We start from the raw sequence: 23,575 nt of genomic DNA on the forward strand, positions 1-23,575 counted from the left end.
TGAGAGCATGAAAACACATGAAATCAAGGCTGCTGTTATGGGATGAGATTTGTAATCCCAAAACTAGTGTAGGGAAATGGGAGATTGAGAGGTGGCCATGACTACAACACACTGTTACAAATAGTATACTGCTTACTCACTTTCTTGAAGTGCATTGTCATAATTAGATGCCAGTTAACTCTTTGATGCTTGCCTGGTTAATCTAAGAAAAAAAATATCTGATTCAGTAATTGTATGCATCTAATCTTGTTCAGTAAAACGGCATTAACATTTGAGAACCTGACACTGAGCACCTGTCATATGCTGACATGATATTGCAGTAAGGAACCATCTGACTAGACTGCTCATGAAAAGATTATCTCCTGATGAAGTTGTCTGCTTCAAAGTTCATAACTTTTATATTTGATGATCTAGTGCTTTTTAGTTTATTGTTAGGTAACTTTACTTTTTGCAGTATGAGGGATTGAATGCAGGGCCTTTTGAATGCTTGAAAAGCATTCTACTACTGAGCTGCCATTGCAACTTTTTTGATTTTTAGACAGACTATAGCTAAATTGTCCAGGTTGGCCATTAAATCACTCCTGTACCATATCAGGACTTGAACATGTGCTCCTCATCTCTCAGCCTTCTGTGCAGCTGGAATTACAGGCCTGTGTCACCAAGCCTGGCTAGGTTTATACTTGCTTCTGTTTCTTTCGAATATATTACTTATTGTATTAGCAAAACATTAAGACATAGTCAAATCATGTTTAAGTCTCTCAGGCCAAGCTAGATGCCTAATTTGCTGCTTTTTTTTTTTTTTTTTTTTTAATTAAAGAGCTCAGGCCGGTTGTGGTGGCGCACGCCGGTAGGATGTTGCTGAAGAGGCAGAGGCAGGAGGATCAGGATTTCAAGGCCAGCCTGGGCTACACATTTCCCAGAGACTGCCCAGTGCCCGACCATCCGCCCGCCACCCACTGGGACACAGAACATCCAGTCATGGATAAAAATGAGCTGATGCAGAAGGCCAAACTGGCCGAGCAGGCTGAGTGATACAATGACATGGCAGCCTGCATGAAGTCTGTAACGGAGCAAGGAGCTGAATTAACTAATGAGGAGTGGAATCTTCTTTCCGTTGATTATAAAAATGCTGTAGGAGCCCGTAGTTCATCTTGGAGGGTCGTCTCAAGTATTGGGCAAAAGACGGAAGGTGCTGAAAAAAACAGTACATGGCTCAAGAATACAGAGAGAAAATTGAGACAGAGCTAAGAGATATCTGCAATACTGTATTGTCTCTTGGAAACATTTTTGATCCCCGATGCTTCACAAGCAGAGAGCAAAGTCTTCTATTTGAAAATGAAGGGAGACTACTACCGTTACTTGGCTGAGGTTGCTGCTGGTGATGACAAGAAAGGGATTGTGAATCAGTCACAACAAGCATACCAAGAAGCTTTTGAAATCAGCAAGAAGGAAATGCAGCCAACACATCCTATCAGATTGGGCTTGGCCCTTAACTCTTCTGTGTTCTATTATGAGATTCTGAACTCACCAGAGAAAGCCTGCTCTCTTGCAAAGACAGCTTTTGATGAAGCCATTGCTGAACTTGATACATTAAGTGAAGAGTCATACAAAGACAGCACACTAAAAATGCAGTTACTGAGAGACAACTTGACATTGTGGACATCAGATACCCAAAGCGACTAAGCGGCAGCAGGAGAAGGAGGGGAAAATTAACCAGCCTTCCAACTTTTGTTTGCCTCATTCTAAAATTTACACAGTAGACCATTTGTTATCCATGCTGTCCCGCAAATAGTTTTTGTTTACGATTAGGACAGGTTTACGTTAATTCTATTTGAATTTCTATATTTCCCATGTGGTTTTTATGTTTAATACTAGCGGAGTAGAGCCAGTTAACATTTAGGGAGTTACTCGTTTTCATCTTGAGGTGGCCAATATGGGGATGTGGAATATTTATACATGTTATAAATGTTTGGCATAGTACTTTTGGTACATTGTGGCTTCACAGGGGCCAGTGTTAAAACTGCTTCCATGCCTCAGCAAAGAAAACTGCCTACATATTGGTTTGTCCTGGTGGGGAATAAAAGGGATAATTGGTTCCAGTCACAAGTATAGTTATTGTGGGCACTTTAAGGTTTGGAGCACTTACAAGGCTGTGGTACAAACAGATATCGCACGGAATACTACATGTTGGAATCATGTGTTTCTGTGGAATAGTCAATCTCAGCGTGCACATCTTTGACTGTAGCTACAGAAGTGTTCTTTAGAAAAGGTTGTGACCCAATTTACTCTGGATAAGGGCAGAAACGGTTCACATTCCATTATTTGTAAAGTTGCCTGCTGTTTGCTTTCATTATTTTTGCTACACATTTTATTTGTATTTAAATATTTCAGGAAACCTAAGAATAAGTGTAAAAGTGCAGTAAAATGAATTCTTGGTATTCATGACTTCATGTGTATCAAGCACCGCAGTAAACAAAAATCTCATGCATTTAACTTTTTTTGGTTTTTTTTTTTTTTTTTTTTTTGCTTTTTTTTTGATACTTGCCTAACATGCATGTGCTGTAAAAATAGTTAACAGGGAAATAACTTGAGATGATGGCTAGCTTTGTTTAATGTCTTATGAAATTTTCATGAACAATCCAAGCATAATTGTTAAGAACATGTGTATTAAGTTCATGTCAGTGGAATAAAAGTTTTATGAATAGACTTTTCAATTACTTTCTCTACAGCTTTTCATGTAAATTAGTCTTGGTTTTGAAACTTCTCTAAAGGAAATTGTACATTCTTGGAAATTCTTTATTCCCTTTGGCAGCTAATGGGCTTTTACCAAGTTTATCATAACAAAAAATGCTAATATAACTACCATTCTCTACCACGTCCCATATTACCCCCCCTTCTTCTCCCCCTTTCCCAGTGAAATGAACTTTTTGGGGGAAGTAGGGACAGATTGCAAAAGGTAATATGCTCCATTTTAAAATTTTGGTATATGGCATTTTCTAACTTAGGAAGCCACAATGTTCTTGGCCCATCATGACGTTATAAGTTCTGTGCTTCCAAATCACTTTGTTTTTTAAAACTATCTTGGTATTCCTATAGCCTGCCTTTGATTTGATCCTTTATTCTTTCCGTTTGTCAAGTGCGCAAGATTTCCTACCTTTTTAGCCTCTTATCTTGGCACTAACCATTCCTACTTAGTGGCCATGTACTTGGGAAAGGTCACATGATCTCTGGCTCCACTCATGTCTAAGATAATGATCTGCTTCCTTTGCTTGCATCCCACACACTTCCCATCTCCCCTTTACTGCAGCACATCTCTCCTTAGTTGATGAGATTGTGTCTGTGTCCCTGTCCTGAATGGTCTGTCACTGTCTGCCTTTAAAATCCTTTCCCTTCCTCTTTAAATAACGATGGGGCTAAGTTATACCCAAAGCTCACACCCTACCAAATATTTCCTCAGTACTTTACAGAAAACACAAAACAAAATTGCCATTTTAGAAGAGGTGTATTTTTTTTCTTTTAGAATGTAAGCTCCTCACGAGCAGGGACAATGTTTTCTGCATGTTCTGCTGTGCCTAGTACATTGTAAATGCTCAATAAATACTGATGACGAGAGGCAGTGTGTCTTGATGATGAGGGTGATGAAATTGGGAAGTACCAGCACTTTCAGACAACTATCACAACTACTGGATTCGATCAAAAGTGCAGTCTGGGTGAATATTTCCAGGAGAAACAAAATCTCACACATCTGGGGCATGAAGCATCTCATTTACTTCAAATTTGCCTAAACCCCAGGCCAAGGAGATGAAACCACTATGGCTTAAAGAGAATTAAGTAGTTAGTAGACTGAGGATGGAATTATATCTTGTTCAAGTAAATTAAACTCTGGAACCTGTCACATTTGCCTATTGGGTATTTGTATGCACTAGTCATTGGTAAACAAGTTTGGTTTTTCACTATCATACTAAATAGTGCCCAATAGATGGAAGATTTTCAGCCTGAGAATTTTTTTCCCCTTGAAATTATTTCAATAAATTTGCCTTATTTCCCTCAAAAAAAAAAAAAAAAAAAAAAAAAAAAAAAAAAAGCTCAGTCATTTGGGCTTCAGCAATACTAAATAGAGGAGTTATATCTTTTGTCAATATAGATCATGTTGGTTTCAATTAGCTAGTATTTACTCAATTCTATGATGTCGATGTCTCATAAACAATTACAGATACAGTGTAGACCAGTAAGTGGCCATGTGTATCTGCTTACATAAAACAAGTTTTATTCTCCTCCCTTCTCTTTCCTTTATTCCTTCATTTCTTCCTTCCTATCCTTCATATATTGCTATAATTATCATTAATAAAATGGTAAAGTTATGTTTGAACATAATGAGAATTTGTAAAATTCACCTGTGGAATTGGACCAATAGAATTATCAGGCTAAGTACCTCAGTGTGAGTGTTGTTTTACTATATTTTTACTTATTTATATTTTTATTGTTTGGCCTATTTGGTTGGAGTTAAGGCAAGCTTTTTAAAAAATATGATTGCTCTCAGTAGTGTTGGAAATATAATTAATTTGAAATACTGAAAGCCATATTTCTGGAGACTAGTATAAAAGCTCTCCTGATACCTTGAATATTAAAAATATACACATCCATTCCAATCAAAAGATTCCTCCCCTTCTGCATGTTAGGATCTAATAAGCTACTATGCTGTTGAAAATTTTACTGCAGTATAGTAAAGGTCACATACACACACTGAGCATGTCCCAAATTGATATCATATCCCCAATCATCTAAGCAGCCAGATTGAACTTCTGTGCTTATTTTCACATCCTTGTGTTGCTGACTTACAATTCACTTTTTCAGTAACATTTGGGGATTGAAGGAACTGGGAGAGGGTACATATAATATTTTAGAAACATTTCAGCTATTTGACAGAAATCTAAATCTGTAAAATACATTTGGAAGCAGAAGTTATGATTTTATTAAGAAAATATGCAATTCCCAACCCAATGTTTGCCACTGCTTTCTAGAATGACAATAACAAATATTTAAGCAACATACTTAAATATTTCATAGATCCCTATAGGTACAGCTTATATGTATATTATCTAATGTCAACACATCAAATTGTCATGAAATGCTGTAAGAAAGAATCCCCCCCCCTCACTAATTCAACTGCCTGATCAGGAAACCATACATGCCGATGCATGTGAAGGAGAGTAGAGAACATCCTGGCAGCCTGAGAATGAGGGCTGGGCTTGTCCCTTCTTACTTTCCTTTTTACTACCTCTCCCTTATCCCTCCTGATTTTGCATGGATCGTGTTTCAAGTAGGAAAAGAGGAGAGAAACAGAAATGAGTATAATGGATAAAGATGACTTGGAAAAGCCATGGCAGCCAGAGATAATTGAGGAGGAATGTAGATTCCAAATCAGCAGAAAGCACTCCTGTGAGTAAAGATGGAACCAGCCAAAGGGAGGAAGGGCAGCAGGTATGGCACAGGGAAGACGCTGCCAATAGATCCTATTCTAAAACCTCTCACATGACCTCAACATTTTCACAGCCACAACTTCTCCTCACACCTGGAACTTGACCATTTCCTGAAGATACCATGTACCAGGCATAGCTTCTGCAACTTCTTGAGCACAGGTGAAATGCTGTGACTCTGTAATAAGTTGATATTGGTATTTTCTCTGCCTACTAATTGTTACCTTCTCATTGCTGGGACAAAAGACATAACCAAATGCAGCCCATAGGGGAATAAAAAAAGGTTAATTTCCAATTTATAGTTTCAAGGGAAAGCTTCATTATCTCCCCTAATTTTGTTTTTAAGTCAGGCGTTTGAGTATTTAGGAGTAATATTCTCTGATTTTAATAGACATATTATGCAGTATCCAACTTAATGTGGAAAATTTCTTTCTCCTTAGTGATATTCAACCAATCATCCACCCCCATTTCATGGCAAACACTTTACGTCATTGAAAGCAATGTACCACTGCCAAACCATGTACACAAAGAGAATTCTAACTTACAATGTATAAAAAATGACCCAGAAAGCCAGACCTCAAACTCTGCAAGAATCGGCCCAAGACAGGACAGTATTAGGAGTTTAATCAGATTGATGATTAAGTTACATTGCAATGTATGGATTTGTAAACAGTTTATTCATTAATCAATTATTATTTTTTCAGATGGAAATAATTGTGAAACATCACAAAATCTACAAAAATGTTTGTAAACATTTTATTTATTATGATTGAAAACTGGATACACACCAAATTTCTTTAAGTACTGGCTCATATACATGGTCATATATATTACTTATAAAGTGACTAGCTGTTCCCCCTGCTCCTCTGACCTTGCTGTTGCTCTGGCATTCTTACTTTTTAATCTGGCATGTCTTTTGAAGAAGAAAAACTGCTCACGGGTGGACTCAATTTCAATAGTGGTGAGCATTCACTTGAAGTCCACTTCAGCAGCTTTGGGCCTATTTCTGAGGTCGTTGTTGTCAAGGACGAGGAGACTTAGCAACCCAAAGCATGCTTCATATGCTTTGACTGCCATGAACAGATAGTCCCTAGATGGATGCAAGATCCAAAGTGAACATGGAAGGACACCAGAAAGAGTGCCTTTGGGGCCCATGGGCAAGGTCACAGCTTCTCTAGAGGTGGTGGGACAAGAGCTATGGAGGTAGCAGGTATGGCAGTTGACCTGGAGGTTGTATATGGATGGTCCAGATACTACAGTAGCAGCCAGGACGGTTAAGACCACTACTCTGGAGGAGATTACAGAAACAGCTGTGGTGATGAGGCATGCATGCATAATACACACAAAGAATAATAATTCTGACCCAGAATCATTGTTCCAAATTGCTGTATTTATGAAGAGTTTTGGGGATGCATCAAAACATCTCCTTAAGTGCATCATCTTCTATTGTTGAATGACACTCCCAAGGTAGCTTATTAAATTCCTTTTAGAAAGCCCCATATTATTTTTAAATAGTTTTTTCCCATTTAAGGAAAAATTCCTAAGCAATTTGTAGAGTTTCAATATTTACCCTTTTACCAAAATTTTTGGATTATTGCTCTGACAAAAAAAAAGTGTAAACAGACTGATATTTATAGAAGACCTTTTTTAAAAAATATTATTCAATATTTATTATGGCCAGAAAGTAATTTCTAAATATACCTGTAAACAGTCTGCATTAAGAACACCATTAATTAAAGGTGTATTTTATTCAAGATCACCACCCTAATTAAATAGAAGAACTTCTTTAAAATGTTTTTGACTAGCATTTTTAACACATTCTTGTTCAAATATGTTCTGTTATGTTTCATATGGTATGTAGGATGTTCTGCATAGAGCTGATTAAAAAAACTGTTGCAGGGACTCCTGATGTCATGACCTGGCTATAGTTCAAGGGACTTTTGCTGATAATGTAAGGAAAATGGCAATCTCAAAGGGTTATATGCTTTATCACTCCCTCCACTTCTTTTCTTAAAAAAAAAAAAAATTATTTGAGACAGAGAGATACAGAGAGAAAGCAGAAAACACAGAGACAGTGAGAATGGACACACCGAGGCTTCCTAACACTGCAAACAAACTGCAGATGCATGCACCACTTTGTACATCTGACTTTAGGTGGCAACTGGGGAAATTTAATCCAGGCTGTCAAACTTTGCAAGCAAGTAACGTTAACTGCTGAACCAACTCTCCAACCCAAATCATTCCACTTCTAAAATAATCCCAAGACTAATGGCCATGGAGGAATGAGTGTAACTGCTGCTGCCAAGAGTTATGGTAATAGGAAGTCTTTACATGGGTAGTAGGAAATTAAACCAACGTTCCTAACTGTGCAGGCAAGTGACTTACTGTTGAGCCATCTCTCCAGCCTCTCATTTTTCTTCTTGAAAGTTTGTGTATCTTCATTTCTATTGTCTAAAATTTCATGATATAGTTTTGTGGTATTTTTAAACTCATTATTTTTATGGTGCACAGTATAGAGAAGATGGTTTTGTTTTGTAAGCAAAATTGTGAATTAGTTAATGATTTTCTACTTTCATCTTTGACAAACTTTTTTTTCAGATTTTTCAAAATTTAATTTATTAGTTTTCTTTTTAGCAAATACAGGCAGTTTGGTACCATTGTTTAGGCTCATCCATGATCTACCCCCTCCCAATGGACCCTCCTTGTTGATGTAAATGGGTCGTGCATTGTGGAGTTAGCCCACAGTTATCGGTAAGATAAATGTCTCTGCATATCATGACCCAACATGTGACTCTGACATTCTTTCACACACTCTTCCACAAAATTTCTCTGAGCCATGTTGGGTTCATTTTTGGTCTGCTTCAGGGCTGAGGTGTTGGGGGCCTCTGAGGCTCTGGCTCTCTGATTTGGTAGGAGTTGTTTTTTCTCTGTGTTGGTCTCCTTCCCCTTTGTGCTGGTATCTGGTTCATCAGGAAAACAGCACCCTTGCTTGTTTGACCAAATTTCCTTAGTTTCAGTCGGGCCCCCTTTTGAGGTATGTTGGGAAAGCTCTCTCCTTAGGCTCTGCATCTATCTGAAAAAGAGAAGCAGATTCTCCAATGGAGAAAATTGAGATAACACTTATGTTTTTGATAGAGAGTTTAATAGGTGTAGGTCCTCTTGTACCCCATACTTGATGGTAGCTTGATATTGGAGAGAGGGCTTATGTTTGGATATGGCTCTGACTTGTTTCCCAGCTCCAGCTATGGGTCTCCTACCACTGAGGGTATCAGTTAGCCAAATGAAGAGCAGTTGGTTCCCCACCATGGCTGTGTGCCACTATTACACTTGTGTGGCATCACAACAGGTTATTTGTTGCTAATTAGGTTATACCATGAGTTGCTTAGACAGATATTGGTCATTTCCCCCAGTTGCTCATGTAGCACCTTCTGGCACTAGACACGCTGACTGTCTTGGGACTGACTCTCTCCTGGCTTCCAGCCATGCCATTCCATTTTACGTGTCAGTTGCGTATGGAGTCTTCAGCAATAGGGTCTTACCACTGACCTTTGGTGGGTCATCAAGTACTCTGACAGAAGTCTGTCATTGTTTTGGGAAACTTGTAGGTTTCTCTGATCAAAAGTTCATTGTGGATAATAGCCCCAAGCTGGTAGTGGGGGTTACAGGTCAGTGCCCACTAAGAAAATGAGGAAAAGCATAATTAATATACAAGAGTTAGAGAGGAGGGGGTGGGAAAGGGAGGGAGTGAAGATGTAGAAGATTTAGGTTAGTCTTGATCCTACCCTCTCCAGTGTCTTGTGGTTCAGGTGTTTCCTGTAAGGGTCTAGTGAAGGTTCAGCCATTTGGTCTGCCTTTTAGAAAGTAGAATTTTATGGTACCATTGCCTTTTGGGTCCAGATTAGTGTTTCCCACCCCTTCAATGCCCTCCTCTCCCTCTCCATCCATCCTAGTGTCTAATCAATGAGGTGCTTGCTGGGTATGTAAGGTATCTTGGGTAGATTCAGGTTAGGTGTTGTAGATGAGTGAGACTATGTGTCGATTTTTTTTCTGTGACTGGGTAAGTTCACTGAGAATGATCTGTTCCAGGTTCAACCATTTTTCTTCAAATATTTGTGTCTTTTTTTCTTACTGCTGTATAGAATTCCATTATGTAGATATACCACATCTTAGTTATCCATTCTTGTAGTGATGGAAATCTGGGTTGATTCCAGCTCTTAGCTATTACGAATTGAGCCACTACAAACATGGTTGAGCAAATCTCTCTGGCCTGTGGTTTGAAAGTTTTAGGGTAGATGCCCAGTAAGGGTATAACTGGGTCTGTTGGTATCTCTATAGTCAGCTTTTTCAATGATCTAAAATTTCATATGGAAAAACAGAAGGACTCACATATCCAAACATATCCTTGGCAAAAGAAATACCTCTGGTGGCATCACCATACCTGATCTAAAGCTATACTACAAGGCCATAGTAATAAAAACAGCATGGTACTGGCATAAAAACAGGAGTATAGACCAATGGAATAGACTTGAGGACCAGGATTTTGGGTCAAGCAACTATAGCTACTTGATATTCGACAAAGGCCCAAACAATATAGGCTAGAAAAACGACAGCATTTTCAACAAATGGTGCTGGACAAACTGGATAACCACATGCAGGAAACTAAAACTTGATCCACACATTTCACCATGCACTACACTCAAATCCAAATGGATCAAAGACCGCAACATAAGACCAGAAACTTGACTACTACTGGAAGAAAATTTACGAAGTACTTTCCATGATATAGAAATGGAAAAAGACTTCCTGAACAAAACCCCAATAGCTCACGATCTTAAACAGTCACTCAACCAATGCGATCACATAAAGCTGAAGAGCTTCTTTACAGACAAGCATACAATAAGCAAAGCCAATAGATTACCCACAGTATGAGAGAAAATATTTGCAGGTTATTCAACTGATAGAGGCCTAATCTTTAGAATCTATAAAGAACTCAAAAATCTAAACAGTAAGAAGTCAAACACCCCACTCACAAAATGGGGCAAAGAGATGAACAGGCAGTTCACAGAGGAAGAAACACAAATGGCAAACACACACTTAAGAAAATGTTCAGCATCTCTAATCATTAGAGAAATGCAAATTAAAACAATTATGAGATTCCACCTTACCCCAATAATGATAGCAAACATCAAAAAATCAAATGAAAATAAATCCTGGTGAGGATATGGAGAAGTAGGAACAGTCATCCACTGTTGGTGGGAATGTAGGATGGTACACCCACTTTGGAAAGCAATATGGAGACTCCTGAAAAAGCTGACTATACAGATCCCAACAGACCCAGTTATTCCCTTACTGGGGATCTACTCTAAAACCTTCAAACCACAGGCCAGAGAGATTTGCTCAACCATGTTTGTAGCGGCTCAATTCGTAATAGCTAAGAGCTGGAATCAATCCAGATGTCCATCACTAGAAGAATGGATAACTAAGATGTGGTATATCTACACAATGGAATTCTACACAGCAGTAAGAAAAAAAAAGGAACAGATCATTCTCAGTGAACTTACCCAATCACAGAAAAAATATCAACACATAGTCTCACTTATCTACAACACCTAACCTGAATCTACTCAAGATACCTTACATACCCAGCAAGCACCTCTCATGGATTAGACACTAGGATGGATGGGGAGGGAGGGAAGGGCATTGAATGGGTGGGAAACACTAATTTGGACCCAAATGGCAATGGTAACATAAAATTCTACTTCCTAAAAGGCAGGCCAAATAAGCATATAATAAGCAAAGCCAATAGAATACCCATAGAATGGGAGAAAATATTTGCAGGTTTTCCAGCTGACAGAGGCCTAATCTCTAGAATCTACAAAGAACTCAAGATTCTAAACAGTAAGAAGACAAACACCCCACTCACAAAATGGGGCACAGAGTTGAATAGGCAGTTCGCAGAGAAACATATACAAATGGCAAACACACACTTAAGAAAATGTTCATCATCCCTAATCATCAGAGAAATGCAAATTAAAACAACTATGAGATTCCACCTTACCTCAATAAGGATAGCCAACGTCAAAAAATCAAATGAAAATAAATGCTGATGAGGATGTGGAGAAGCAGGAACACTCATTCACTGTTGGTGGGAATGTAGGATGGAACAACCACTTTGGTAAGCAATTTGACAAACTTTTATCTTCAGGATCCATCATTTATTCTTTTAATTTATTCTGTTTGCCAACATTTTGTCTTCTTATGTCCATCAATATTGTATAATATATAGAATATATTATATTTACCTATAGTGTAATATTTTGAATATTAATAAAAACTACTATATACACTTGTTTTTATAGTAATAAATTCATGAATACCTTGATTTTTCCTTTTCCCTGGGAAACTTTCATTATATCATTTGTTTTCATTTTGAGATTTATCTCCTGGTATCTGCTTATACTTGCTAAGAGATAATTATTATTTTATTGTTTTAAGCTCTATTTCATGAAGTTTCCCTTAAAAACCTCTGGTGGTACTATTTCAGTGTCTTTCATGTCCTGGATTTGTATACCCAAAGGCATCACATAGCTATTCTCAGTTATTCAATATTAGAAAATAATGACCAACCATCACCTCTTACATATTTGAAAAGATACACACTTTATACATTTATTGAATTGTGGTTATAAAACAAACACTATTATATCTAACTGACATAAACCAGTGAAAGTAGTAGTCAGGGTCACTACTCTAATGCAGTCTACAGTCTAGAGTACCCAGGGTTCAAACAGTACTCAGTCAAATTTGTATTCAACTTTAATGTTTGCACTCCACCCAAAACCCCTCACATTTGGAGGTCTCTTTCTAAGCAGTGAGTCTTTTGTAATGTCCTTATTGTTAGTCCATCATCTTCCCTTTGGTTGAACTTTCATTTAATCATCACTTTATTATCAATTTACTCTGGTCATCAAGGAGAGACAATAGTTTCCATTCACTGCAATCCCTTAGAATTAATTGAAATTCTGTCCTAGGTGATACATTCAAAAATGTTATGATATTTGATATTGTTCAAAATTTATTGGAAATAACAATTCATATAGTGTTCAATTTTTCTCTATATATCAATTAAATGATTTATTCAATATTGGTTCAATAGTATATTCACTTTTAGTTTATGCATGAATAATATATAATTGTTTCATAGTAAATGGTGACATTTTCAAATAGATAATTGCAACTTCTCTAGATTTACAAGGTCTATAATTTTGAGTCAAGTTTTAATTTGAGTATATGATTACATTAATGGAATTTCTCACTGGAGAGATGAGTGTCAAGCTAGAGTGATTTGATTTATGTTTTTTTTTTTTTTTTTCCTTTTAAGGTGGAGGGAGGCAATCTTGCACTGTGATCTCATTTAGAAACAAATACAGGATTCATTTTCAGATTGATTATACTAGTGGAATCATTAATAACTTTACAAATCAGCTCAAATAGATTTCTCCATCCATGAACAAATTTGTCAGATTTTTTTTTACTGAAATCTATTTTCACTGTAATGTATTCTTCAGAATGAGAAATTTTAACTTAATAAAATGAATGATAACATTTTTACCCTCTCAGGACTAAAATCAATCATCTTAGCATATATATATATATATATATATATATATATATATATATATATATATATATATGATATATATATCTTTAGGGCTATATCCAGATGCCTTAAAATTAGTATTGTAATAAATAAATTTTTCTTTTATCTTGCTATTATATAAAAAAGAAAGCCATAATACAATTTTTATTATTGCCAGTGTTTTAATTAGTATAACTATAAAGAAAAAAAGTTGAATATATATTGAAACTTAAATAAATGTTCCAAATTCTTCTCCTTCCCTCATCTACTTGGAATAGATGATAGGGATGGGCAGTTGCCTCCTCCCAAATTCCTTCAACTCCTAACACAGCTGAAGTCTCAGCTGTTGTTCCTGAGAGAGAATAGTGTACACCAGTCCAAGATTGAGAAAGCAAATGGTCAAGGTTAATTTCAGGAGGTGAAAAATCAAAAACAGACTAAATTCACCCTCAGAACAAGCTAAGCATCAGTGCCCCACCTCTTCTGGTAACTTGGTTTATAAATCTTGGTCCCTATCCAGTGGCTTGGGGCGGTCTCTTTTCTTGAATATGTAAGACTTTCTAAAAGTCATCCTTACCCACCATTCAACCTGTTAGAATTTAATATATTAGCTGCAGGAAAAAAATATACATATATAATTTTATATATTTATAACACATATATGTTATATATAACATATTTATATATTTATATCTAATATATATATATATATATATATATATATATATATATATATATATATAATGGCATAACTATCTATGAAGCTGAGTTCATTATAAACCATTATTAGGACAAAGATATCTTGAATGCTCTTCAGGGAGGTGATCAGACCAGTGTTAGCTGAGGACTACTTAGTTGTTTTACTCAGCACTGTCCATCCTCATATGGTCAGCCTGGCTGCCTTAACCCAACTCTAAGCCTTTTCCATTGTTAACATCGCTTGTTTGACTTTAATATTTGTCAGTGCTCCTGACTTGGCTGTTTTAACTCTAATATGATTATTTGTTGCATATTTCCAATTTTGAATTCAGCACCATGTCTTTCTGGGAAAAGTCTTTATGCTAGAGATATGGACAATGAAAAAATAGTGAAATGTTTATACAAATGGACTAAAAAATTCCCAAGGGTAGTTGTCGATACTCCAGTCTGTGCACCAAAATGAGAATGCACTGTGCATGTGGCCTTAATTGCCACCTGAGTACTACAACTTGTAGCATCACCTATAAAACATTCCTATAAAAGCCAAGAGAAAAGGAAGTGGAGCCATATGGAAAATTGTTATCCAAATTACAGTAAAATGGTAAAATAGTTTGCAATCCATATCTTCCTGTTTTGTGAAATGCTATATGAAAATTTTGAGTTTGTTTACATGGACACATTGGTTTATGGGTCTAATGTTAAGATGTGTGTGGGCTCTTCCTTTCTGTATATTAATGTACTGTGAAAAGAAATAGCCAAATTAAGTAAGAGTATGATAAATCAATGAATTCTAAGATCCCTTGATTTAGACAATAAAACAGCTTCTTGTATCCAATTTCTTTAGCCAACAAAATATTATGATGTCACAGACAGAACAAACTATACCCAGAATGCTATCCATAAGCATGCACTTGATAGTAAGAAATTTAAATGCGGCTATAACAAACTTAATGAAGATATTAAAGTAAAAGGCTTGGCTTCTAGAAGACCTCTGCAGAAATGCAGAGTACTTTAATAAGGAAGTATCTATAAAAGGAAAATGAAGGATCATGCTTTAAAAATAATTAAGAACAATTAATCATCACAGACAATGAAGCATAATTATTCTTTCTTGTTTATGTGGTCTGGATTTCTGAGATATTCCTCTGATTATTTGAGACATTCACTTGAATCATTCTATAGGTAGATTAAAAATGAAGCCATGCTGAGAAAAAAAAATTCCAAAAGATAAAATAAACCAAATCAAGAAACTAAGCTAAAATAACAGTTTGATATTTAATACAGATTATTAAATATTGAGGACTCTACTTTCAAGCATAGATAAGATTGCATGTTTATTACACCTGAAGTTGGGTGGAACAAAGCAAATAAAGCCAATAAGATTTGAACACAGTGGTATGTTGTCATTGTTGGGAAAGCCACTCAAATGCTACATTCAGAGCTTTTTCCATGTCATTAGCATGACAGCTGGTACTCTTTCAGAAAAGTCTACCAGTCTTGTCACTGTCTGATTACATCATTCAAATCTGAAAATATATGAACGTTTGATATGAGGGAAATTTACCACTCATATTTGAAGTGTTATTGTCATTTATGCCCCAGGTTAGCTAAATGAAAAAATTCAAAATTAAACTAATAGGAAAGAGACTGGCTCCTAGATGGATAAGTGAATCTTTATTGCAACTTGACTCCACCATGTATTTGTGTATTAGCAATGAGGGCTCAATTCCACAACCACATCATGCCATTTCAATATTATTCCTGAGGGCTTCACTTTATAACCATAGAGTTATGAATAATTGTGGTAAAAGCAAAATGACCCTGCAGTGTCTGAAATATTAACTATGCAGCTTTTACCAAAAGAGGATGATTAACTCCTCCTCTAGAAAATTTGGAAGATGTCAGAAGACATCTAAAGGAAAAGTTCAAAATGAAAGAATGGGCGAATGAAAGAACAACCATCTAAAGTCTAGAGGAGAAGGCAATCCCTAATTTGTAAAAGGGTGTGATAGCCTGAAGAATTAACAGAGCACAGAAGACTGAAGACCTGTCCCACATAATCACCCCAATGGACTTTTGAAAAGAGAGGGAATGATACATAGATAAGCAAGGATCATTTAGGAATTTCATAGAAATGGTTCACAAATCATAGTTCATCTTGTCTTTGCTTTTCAAAGAAAATGGGTAATTGGTAGTAGTTATATCCATGTACAGTAAAGTATACGTGTTCTGCATCTGAAACTGAGTAATCATTAAATGTTGATCATTATTTGTTTTCTTTTGCATATATATATATATATATATATATATATATATATATATATATATATATATATATACACACACACACACACACACATATAGTGTATTAGAGAGAGATAGAAAGATAGAGATGGGGGAAAAGGGGACCATGGGAAGGAGTGACAATGGAGGGAGGAAAAAGGGAGGGAGAAGAAGAGAGAGAATGATTGATTCTGATTGCATGCAGGCGCAGTATGCGTTTTGTTTTAATATTGACAGCTCCTCGTGATTGTCATACTAAATTAATAGTTCCGCCTTCAATTACCCACTTGACAGGAAGTACAAGTAACAATAGCAGCATGGGGAGAAGTGAAAGCAGACACAGGCTGACAAGAAACAGGGAGGTGGAGAGCTTATAATTCACCAAGATTAGCACACACTTGCATACTCCATCAGTCATGCTGAGGTGACCTGTCTGAATTATGCATATAAACAGCTTTCAAGAAATATGGTCTTACAACTGTTGTATAAACTGAAAATCTTTTAAGTTATTTTTGTTTTCCATAGAAATGGTAGAATTTTTCCCCTTAAGTTGCTAATTTTAAGAATTTCACTAAACTGCACAGGAAGAGATGCATTTCAGGCTGCAAATAATTCATAATTAATGGTAGAAATAAAATCATAAGTGTATGTACTGTGGTTAGATGTTCATTAAAAATAAGGGGAAAATGATGTTAATAAATTTAGGGACTGGGGGAAAAGTATTGTGGGATCAGGTAACCCTTCTTAAACAAAGTTCAAGTCTATCCTCAGAGACTATCAAGTTTAAATTCTATATTCCCCTTAGCTTTAAATTTGTCTCCTACTTATTCAAAATTTATTTGTGTATATGTGCACATCATATGCGATGTGTATCTATTCTTCAAGTCCGATGTTAATAAACCTACTAAATCCAACATAATTAAAGATTTTTCCACACTCAAGGGAGAGTGAAGATACCACTATTGACTAGATGTTGAAATTACTTATTTCAAAGCTTGTATTGATTGAGGAGTTCAATTGTTCTGCACTACAATTTCCCCCAAAATGTGGTTCAATAATTTTCTAGCATGAGATGTATATAGGACAAGAATGATCAGGATAAAACTTTTTTACATGTCTATTTGGAATACTTGATCAAGATGCTCTAAAGTAAAAGTATGTTTTTTCCCTAATATTTTATTTTGATGTTAAAATATTCCATTAATCATAAATTCTTAGTTTTGCTAAAACTATTTCAATAAATCATAAATTTGAAAGAGAAAGTATGGAGTAATATAGCCAAATTATGATATCAAGTCATATTTCTCACTATAAGAAAGAACAGTAATGCTTTCATCAACTTGCAATTCAAGGCTGCTATGAGCTTGTTTTAGCCATTCTGAATCATGTCAAATTGGGCAGTTTGGAAGATGTTCCACAGGTCTGAATGTATTCTTTCACAACTCTATTGGAAAGATCAAACAAGGTGAATTTATGTTTTAAATATGTTGAAAGATAACAGAACCTTAGAGCCTCCCACTACTTGTCAATCAAGCTAATTCCAGAGCCAAATTCATGGCATCATTCAAAAACATATACCCTTTATTATGTTATATGAATGTTGAAAGCTAGTGGAAACACTGAGTGAAGAAAAGAGCAGGTATGCATTATAAAGCATATGCTATTTTATATTTATTTAATAAAATTTCACAAATAAATGCTCTTTCAAGTATGAAATGTGATAGTCTTAACTTATGTGAGTGATGTTGTGGAATAGATGCAAAGCAGGAGTGTCAGTGTTTGAATAAACAATAAATCAAAAAAGTTGTTTGGGCCAAGCACTAGGCACAGCACTCAGGAGGGTGAGACAGGAGGATAAACACTAATTTGAGGCTGCCTTGGGCTACATAATGACTTCCAGAGTAGCCTGTACTATAGACTGAGATCCTGTATGAAAAAACAAACGAACTAGAAAAGGGGAGAAACAGAGAGAAGAAGAGGAGGTGGAGGAGGAGGAGAAAGGGAAAGAGAGGAAGTAAGTACTGAGGGGGATGAGAGTGACTGATGAGAAAAAAAAAATAATCAAAGAATTTGCATTCTCAATTAGATCATGCTACTATAACAAAATATCACAGACTGAGTATCTTATAAATAGCAATTATAACAAAATATACAGTTTTATAGACTGGAAAATCTAACATCAAAGCCTTAAGAGGTTGGGTGTTTGGTAATAAAAGAAATAAATAAGTGGACGCATTCAGATTACAAAATACATGCATATAAAATTAGAGTTATATTTATGAAGTAGTGGATGTATTAATTATCTTTCTATAATGCATACATAGATCAAAACATCATGTTGAAAGTGTAGCAAAAAGTGATTTTCTTGCCTAAAACTTGCCAGATTATGGCTCTGTGCCCAACACTGAAACCAAAATTAATAAACTAAAATGCATATAATATTGTCTAATAAGAAGAAGTAATTATTATTTGCTAATTAAAAGTAAACGAATAAAAATTCAGCAATGATGATTAAAATAATGTTGTCAGTGACCTTGGGATGACTCAGAAGGCATCATGGTGCTGGAAAGAAGTGACCGGAGTGCTCAGTACTGTAATATCTCTATCACACCTTCCAAAGCTCAGGATCTTATGCAGAAGAGTTGGCGGAAAGAATGTAAGAGCCAAAGGAAGGGTAGGACTCCTTGCAACATGCTCCCCACAGACACAAAATGGCCTGGATATCCATGACCTCACAGTGCCTGACACTATCTACACAAGTCTATCATAAAAGGAGATAAAGATCATGACATCAAAATAAAAAGAGACTGAGATGGGGAGGGGATATGATGGAGAATGAAGTATCAAAGGGAAAGAAACTGGGGGGACCGAGGGTATTACCATGTGATTTTTTTTTGTAATCATGGAAGTTGTTAAGGAAAATTTGAAAATTAAAAGAAAAAAATTAAGTTCTTCATGACTATCAGCAAAAAAAGAAGAAAAAAAAAAGGATCATGTTGTTAACATGGGCTTGCTATCACACACCTTTAATCCCAGCACTTGGAAGGCCAAGATCAGATGGCTGTGAGTCTGAGGACACCTTGACACACCAGAGTGAATTCCAAAACAGCCTAGGATAGAGCAAGATCCTACCTTTGAAAAATTAAAAAAAAAAAAAATCATGAAAATTATGTAGTTAAAAAGGCTCTAGTATATAACTGTATTCTTACTGAAATACTTTTTATTACATGTACATTTATAGTAGCAGTTAGCCTTCTGACTTGCTCAGGTACAAAATTCACCTCAGTTATTAAATCAATTGAGTTTGGATAAGGATAATAAATATATTTATAGAGACTAATTAATACACTGTCCAGTTTCAATTGTAAATCTTGAGAACAAAATCTTTCTTTGCTCTTGTATTTATGTGTGCGGTGTGTGGTAGGTGTACATATGTGGCCTTGAACTCTTGGCATTCTATGTGCATGTATGGGGATGCCAGATGGGAATACCAGCTGTTTTGTCCTATGGCACAACTCCTTTGTTCTCTTGAACAGGTGTCTTTCACTGATCATGGCACTTCCCTTTACTGATCAAACTGTGTGATCAGTGAGCCCCTGTGATTATGGTGTCTTCTACCACTCTTACAAGTAAATTTGTCTGCTAGAACTGATGGGCTATGCCATTTATTTAAAAAAAAAGTCTCTGTAAGACAATAGCTCATTGATTCTTATGCATCTCTTCTTTAGGAAACTCACAAAATTCTAAGAAATAGTTCAAAAATAAGATGAAGCTATGGGCAAGAAAATTAAGATACCACCTGTTTAGGTTCCTCACCTCTAGAAATGGTTTAGACCCTTTATTGTTTCCATAGGGACCATGAGTATTTTCCATCTAAGATCACAGCATCCCTTTGAAAACAGTTTTGAAGATCATAGTGTGAGAATACTAAATGTAAAGCAAAATAAGCTGGGAAGATTTAGGGTTTTTGAAGAATTTTCTTCTCTTATGATTTTAAATTTATAAATTTATAAAAGACACACAGGTCTAAAACTGGGATAACCACAGAAAGCCTTGTCACCCAAAGTCTGAAAACCAGTTTCCATGGATTCTCTGCTGCTTTTTTGGCTTTTCTGACCAGTGCCCCTCACCTGGGACACTAATTCTTTAAATATCTGCTGAATAATTCATGGTAACTGAAGAGTATTCAAAGTAAATTTTATCCAATTAAAAATTACCTATACAAGGCCACTTTTTACTAAGTATTAATCATTAAAGCATTTTCCAAATACTCATAATAAGCTTTAATTATACTCTAATATACTTTGCATAATTCTTTTCTTAATTTGAGTAGATTTATGAAATCTGCATTTGACTAAAAATATTATTCAGTTCTTAGAATTTCAACAAACACAGTGGAGGATAAAATAAATTACCTTCTGTATTCCAGTAACTAACTAAATAAAAGTGAATATGAAATACATGCATATACATTTGAACTCAATACAAATAGTTATATTAACTATGTTAACTACTTATATTATATATATAATACATATAATATAATCATATATTATAATATATATTAACTAATTATAAATAAAATATGGTAATAATGCTTATGGATATAAGATGATAAAAAATAACTTCTAGTAAAAGTTAAATAGATTTATGAAGAAAGCTGCAGGGACATCTTAATTTTCTTATAAGTATAAGGACCTAAATTCAATTCTCAGATATCACACACACACACACACACACACACACACACAAAAAAAAAAAAAAAAAAAAAAAAAAAAAAAAAAAAGGCCCAGTGCTGGAGACCCAGAGACAGGCAGATTCCTAGGTATCCCTGGACAGCCAGTCTAGACCAATGAGATGAGTTTCCAGCCAAGCGATGAGTAACACTGTCTTTTTTTTTTTTTTCTTTCTTTCTTTTGTTTGGTTTTTGTTCAAGGTAGGGTCTCACTCTGGTCCAGGCTGGCCTGGTATTAGCTATGTAGTCTCAGGGTGGCCTTGAACTCTTGGCAATCCTCCTACCTCTGCCTCCCGAGTGCTGGGATTAAAGGTGTGCACCACAACGCCCAGTGAGTAACGCTGTCTTTAAAAAAAATAAAAAAGATGTCTAAGAAATATGCTCATGCAAGCAACCCCAAGACAAATATGCCCACAATACATTATGTACATATATAAAATTTCCATAAACAAAATGAAAAAAGATGTGGACAGCTGTTTTGAAGAATGACAACTTATGTTGTCCTCTGAGCTCCCCCCCGCCCCCAACAGCTTTAGAAAGTTAGATTTTTACACTTGTAATTGAGATAAAGGTAATATTTGAGCTAGAAACCTTCCTGTTGACTGGCTGTCAGAAAGCTGGAAATTAGCCTTTTCCCAGAGTGAACTCATCAACAGTGTTAAATAGCAGTTGACCCTGCAAGTCTTATGCATTGCTACTCAGGCCAATCGTGCTAACTGGTATAATAGTAGTATGTCTTTCATGGGGCAAATCAACTGCTCTCTGATTGGACTGGAGGCCAACTTCAAGGAAGGGAATATATGCCTGGTACTGAAAATCTAGTCCAAAGCCTATGGCTGGAGAGGTCATAAGCCCTCTGGGAGTAATAACTACTATTGTCAGGCTAAATAAATATATTATGCTTACCAAAGTGCCCTATAAACATTTATGTTTATGCCCATATATTAATGCTACTCTCAGTTTTGGTTAAAGAAACTTCTCTTTTCAGATGGAGGTAACCACTGGGGTGACTCACAACTCAATTCTGAGAAGTGAAAGTGGAATATTCAGCACTGAGACATCTCTACACTACCTCCAAAGCTCAGAAAGAGTTGGCAAAAAAAAATGTAACCACAAAAGGGGTAGGACTGCTTACAGTGTGGTCATCTAGACATGTAGTGTCTATAATAAATATTCATAACCTCACAAAGTCTGCATAATAGTAGGAAAATATAATGGCATCAAAATAGAAGAGATACTAGTTGGAAAGAAGGGATTCAGTGCTAGGAGGATATTTGGTATGAGGAGAAAGGAGAGTGTTGGGAAGGGATGATGGTCATGGTATATTGCCTATATTTATGAAAATTGTCAATAAAAAGTTAAAAATATGGTACAGCAATAAAAGAAGATACTTTACATCAATCTCTGGTCTTCATTACATGTACTCACATGTGCATGCATGTGTGTGCACACACACACACAATCTTATCATTATACTATAATTAAAGTCATATGAATGTAGTCTCTTGAAATATCTTCCCACACTCTATTCTTTCAAGATTATATGAAATGACATAAGGTCGGTGTGATGAGATATAGTGAGGGGAATGTTCCAACATCCACTGTGTCCCTAGCTTTTACAGTTTGAAATATGAGAAGGAAACTAGTCATTATTGTTCTGTTTTCATCTTAACAACCTCACTGAGCTTAAGTTCATTCTTTCCATATATCATGACAAGGTCAACACACATTATTTTTGGTGTTTTCTTATTAAGTTGGGATTTTTCTATTTTTACTTAAAAGAAGTACTTTTTAGATTTTCCTTTGGTATATGAAAATTGGCAGCATCCTGACTCTTTCACTTTAGGGGCAGTTAGTAAAACAAAGATTGCTTACACAAGTCTCTGCAATCTCTTAACAGCAGATGGCTATTAAATTGTATAAGAGATAGCTGACACCAGACACCAGGAACCTTCAAGTGTTGAAGTTCACAAGCGAGACCAGGATGCCTATTATGAACAAGACAGGGAAAGCTTTTCTTATGAGTTTTCACCTCTGGAGCAGAAGGAAGTCAGCCATACTCTAAACAAGTGAAACTTCGGGATTCATTGATTTTTTTCAGGTAGGCTAACATTTGATAATTTTTAATTGTCTATGAACATGATTTGAAAAGTTGTTTCCTTTCTTTGGGTCAAGCATTCCGACCTTGAGGTTTGTAGGCTAACAGTAGAAAAGGTAATCCATACCTGATAAATAACGTTTATTACAGGTGACATTGACTACATAAATGTCCTGTCAACATGGCTTGATCTGGTGCTGGTGATAAGGCTGATGGACATCAGGTGAGTGAGCTCTTGAGACAGTACAGGGCAGGGAGTGTGTGTGTGTGTGTGTGTGTGTGTGTGTGTGTGTGTGTGTATGTGCTTGTGTGCATATTTATATTTTGTTTGGGTTTACACACACATACAAGCCAATAATTCTATCACTGAGCTACATCTCAAATTCATAAAACTTTATTTTAATTTATTTTGGTTTTTCAAAGTAGGGTCTCTCTCTTTAGCCCAGGCTGACCTGAAATTCACTAACATGTCTATATACAAAGATGAGTATTTTCTGATGCAATTTGTAAGAGAAAAAAGAGATAAACACAAAATAATGACAGAGGTCCTAAGTCTTTTATCCCATTTTTGTATATATGTGGTATGTGCATGTATGTGTGTGTGTATACCTACACATTTGTATGCATGTGCACACAAATATGGA

The 23,575-nt window shown here is 35.8% G+C and overlaps 3 pseudogenes; all 3 read left to right on the forward strand.

Annotated features, from left to right (window-relative positions):
• Nucleotides 1-950: 950 nt before the first annotated feature.
• On the forward strand, nucleotides 951-1,685 carry LOC101597795 (annotated as a pseudogene).
• Nucleotides 1,686-6,386: 4,701 nt separating this feature from the next.
• Nucleotides 6,387-6,830, forward strand: LOC123460226 (annotated as a pseudogene).
• A 929-nt stretch (nucleotides 6,831-7,759) lies between these two features.
• The window catches only part of LOC101598388, a 39,714-nt pseudogene continuing 23,898 nt past the window's right edge, over nucleotides 7,760-23,575 (forward strand).

The sequence above is a fragment of the Jaculus jaculus genome, chromosome 4 (assembly GCF_020740685.1).
Source record: "Jaculus jaculus isolate mJacJac1 chromosome 4, mJacJac1.mat.Y.cur, whole genome shotgun sequence".
NCBI lineage: Eukaryota > Metazoa > Chordata > Mammalia > Rodentia > Dipodidae > Jaculus > Jaculus jaculus.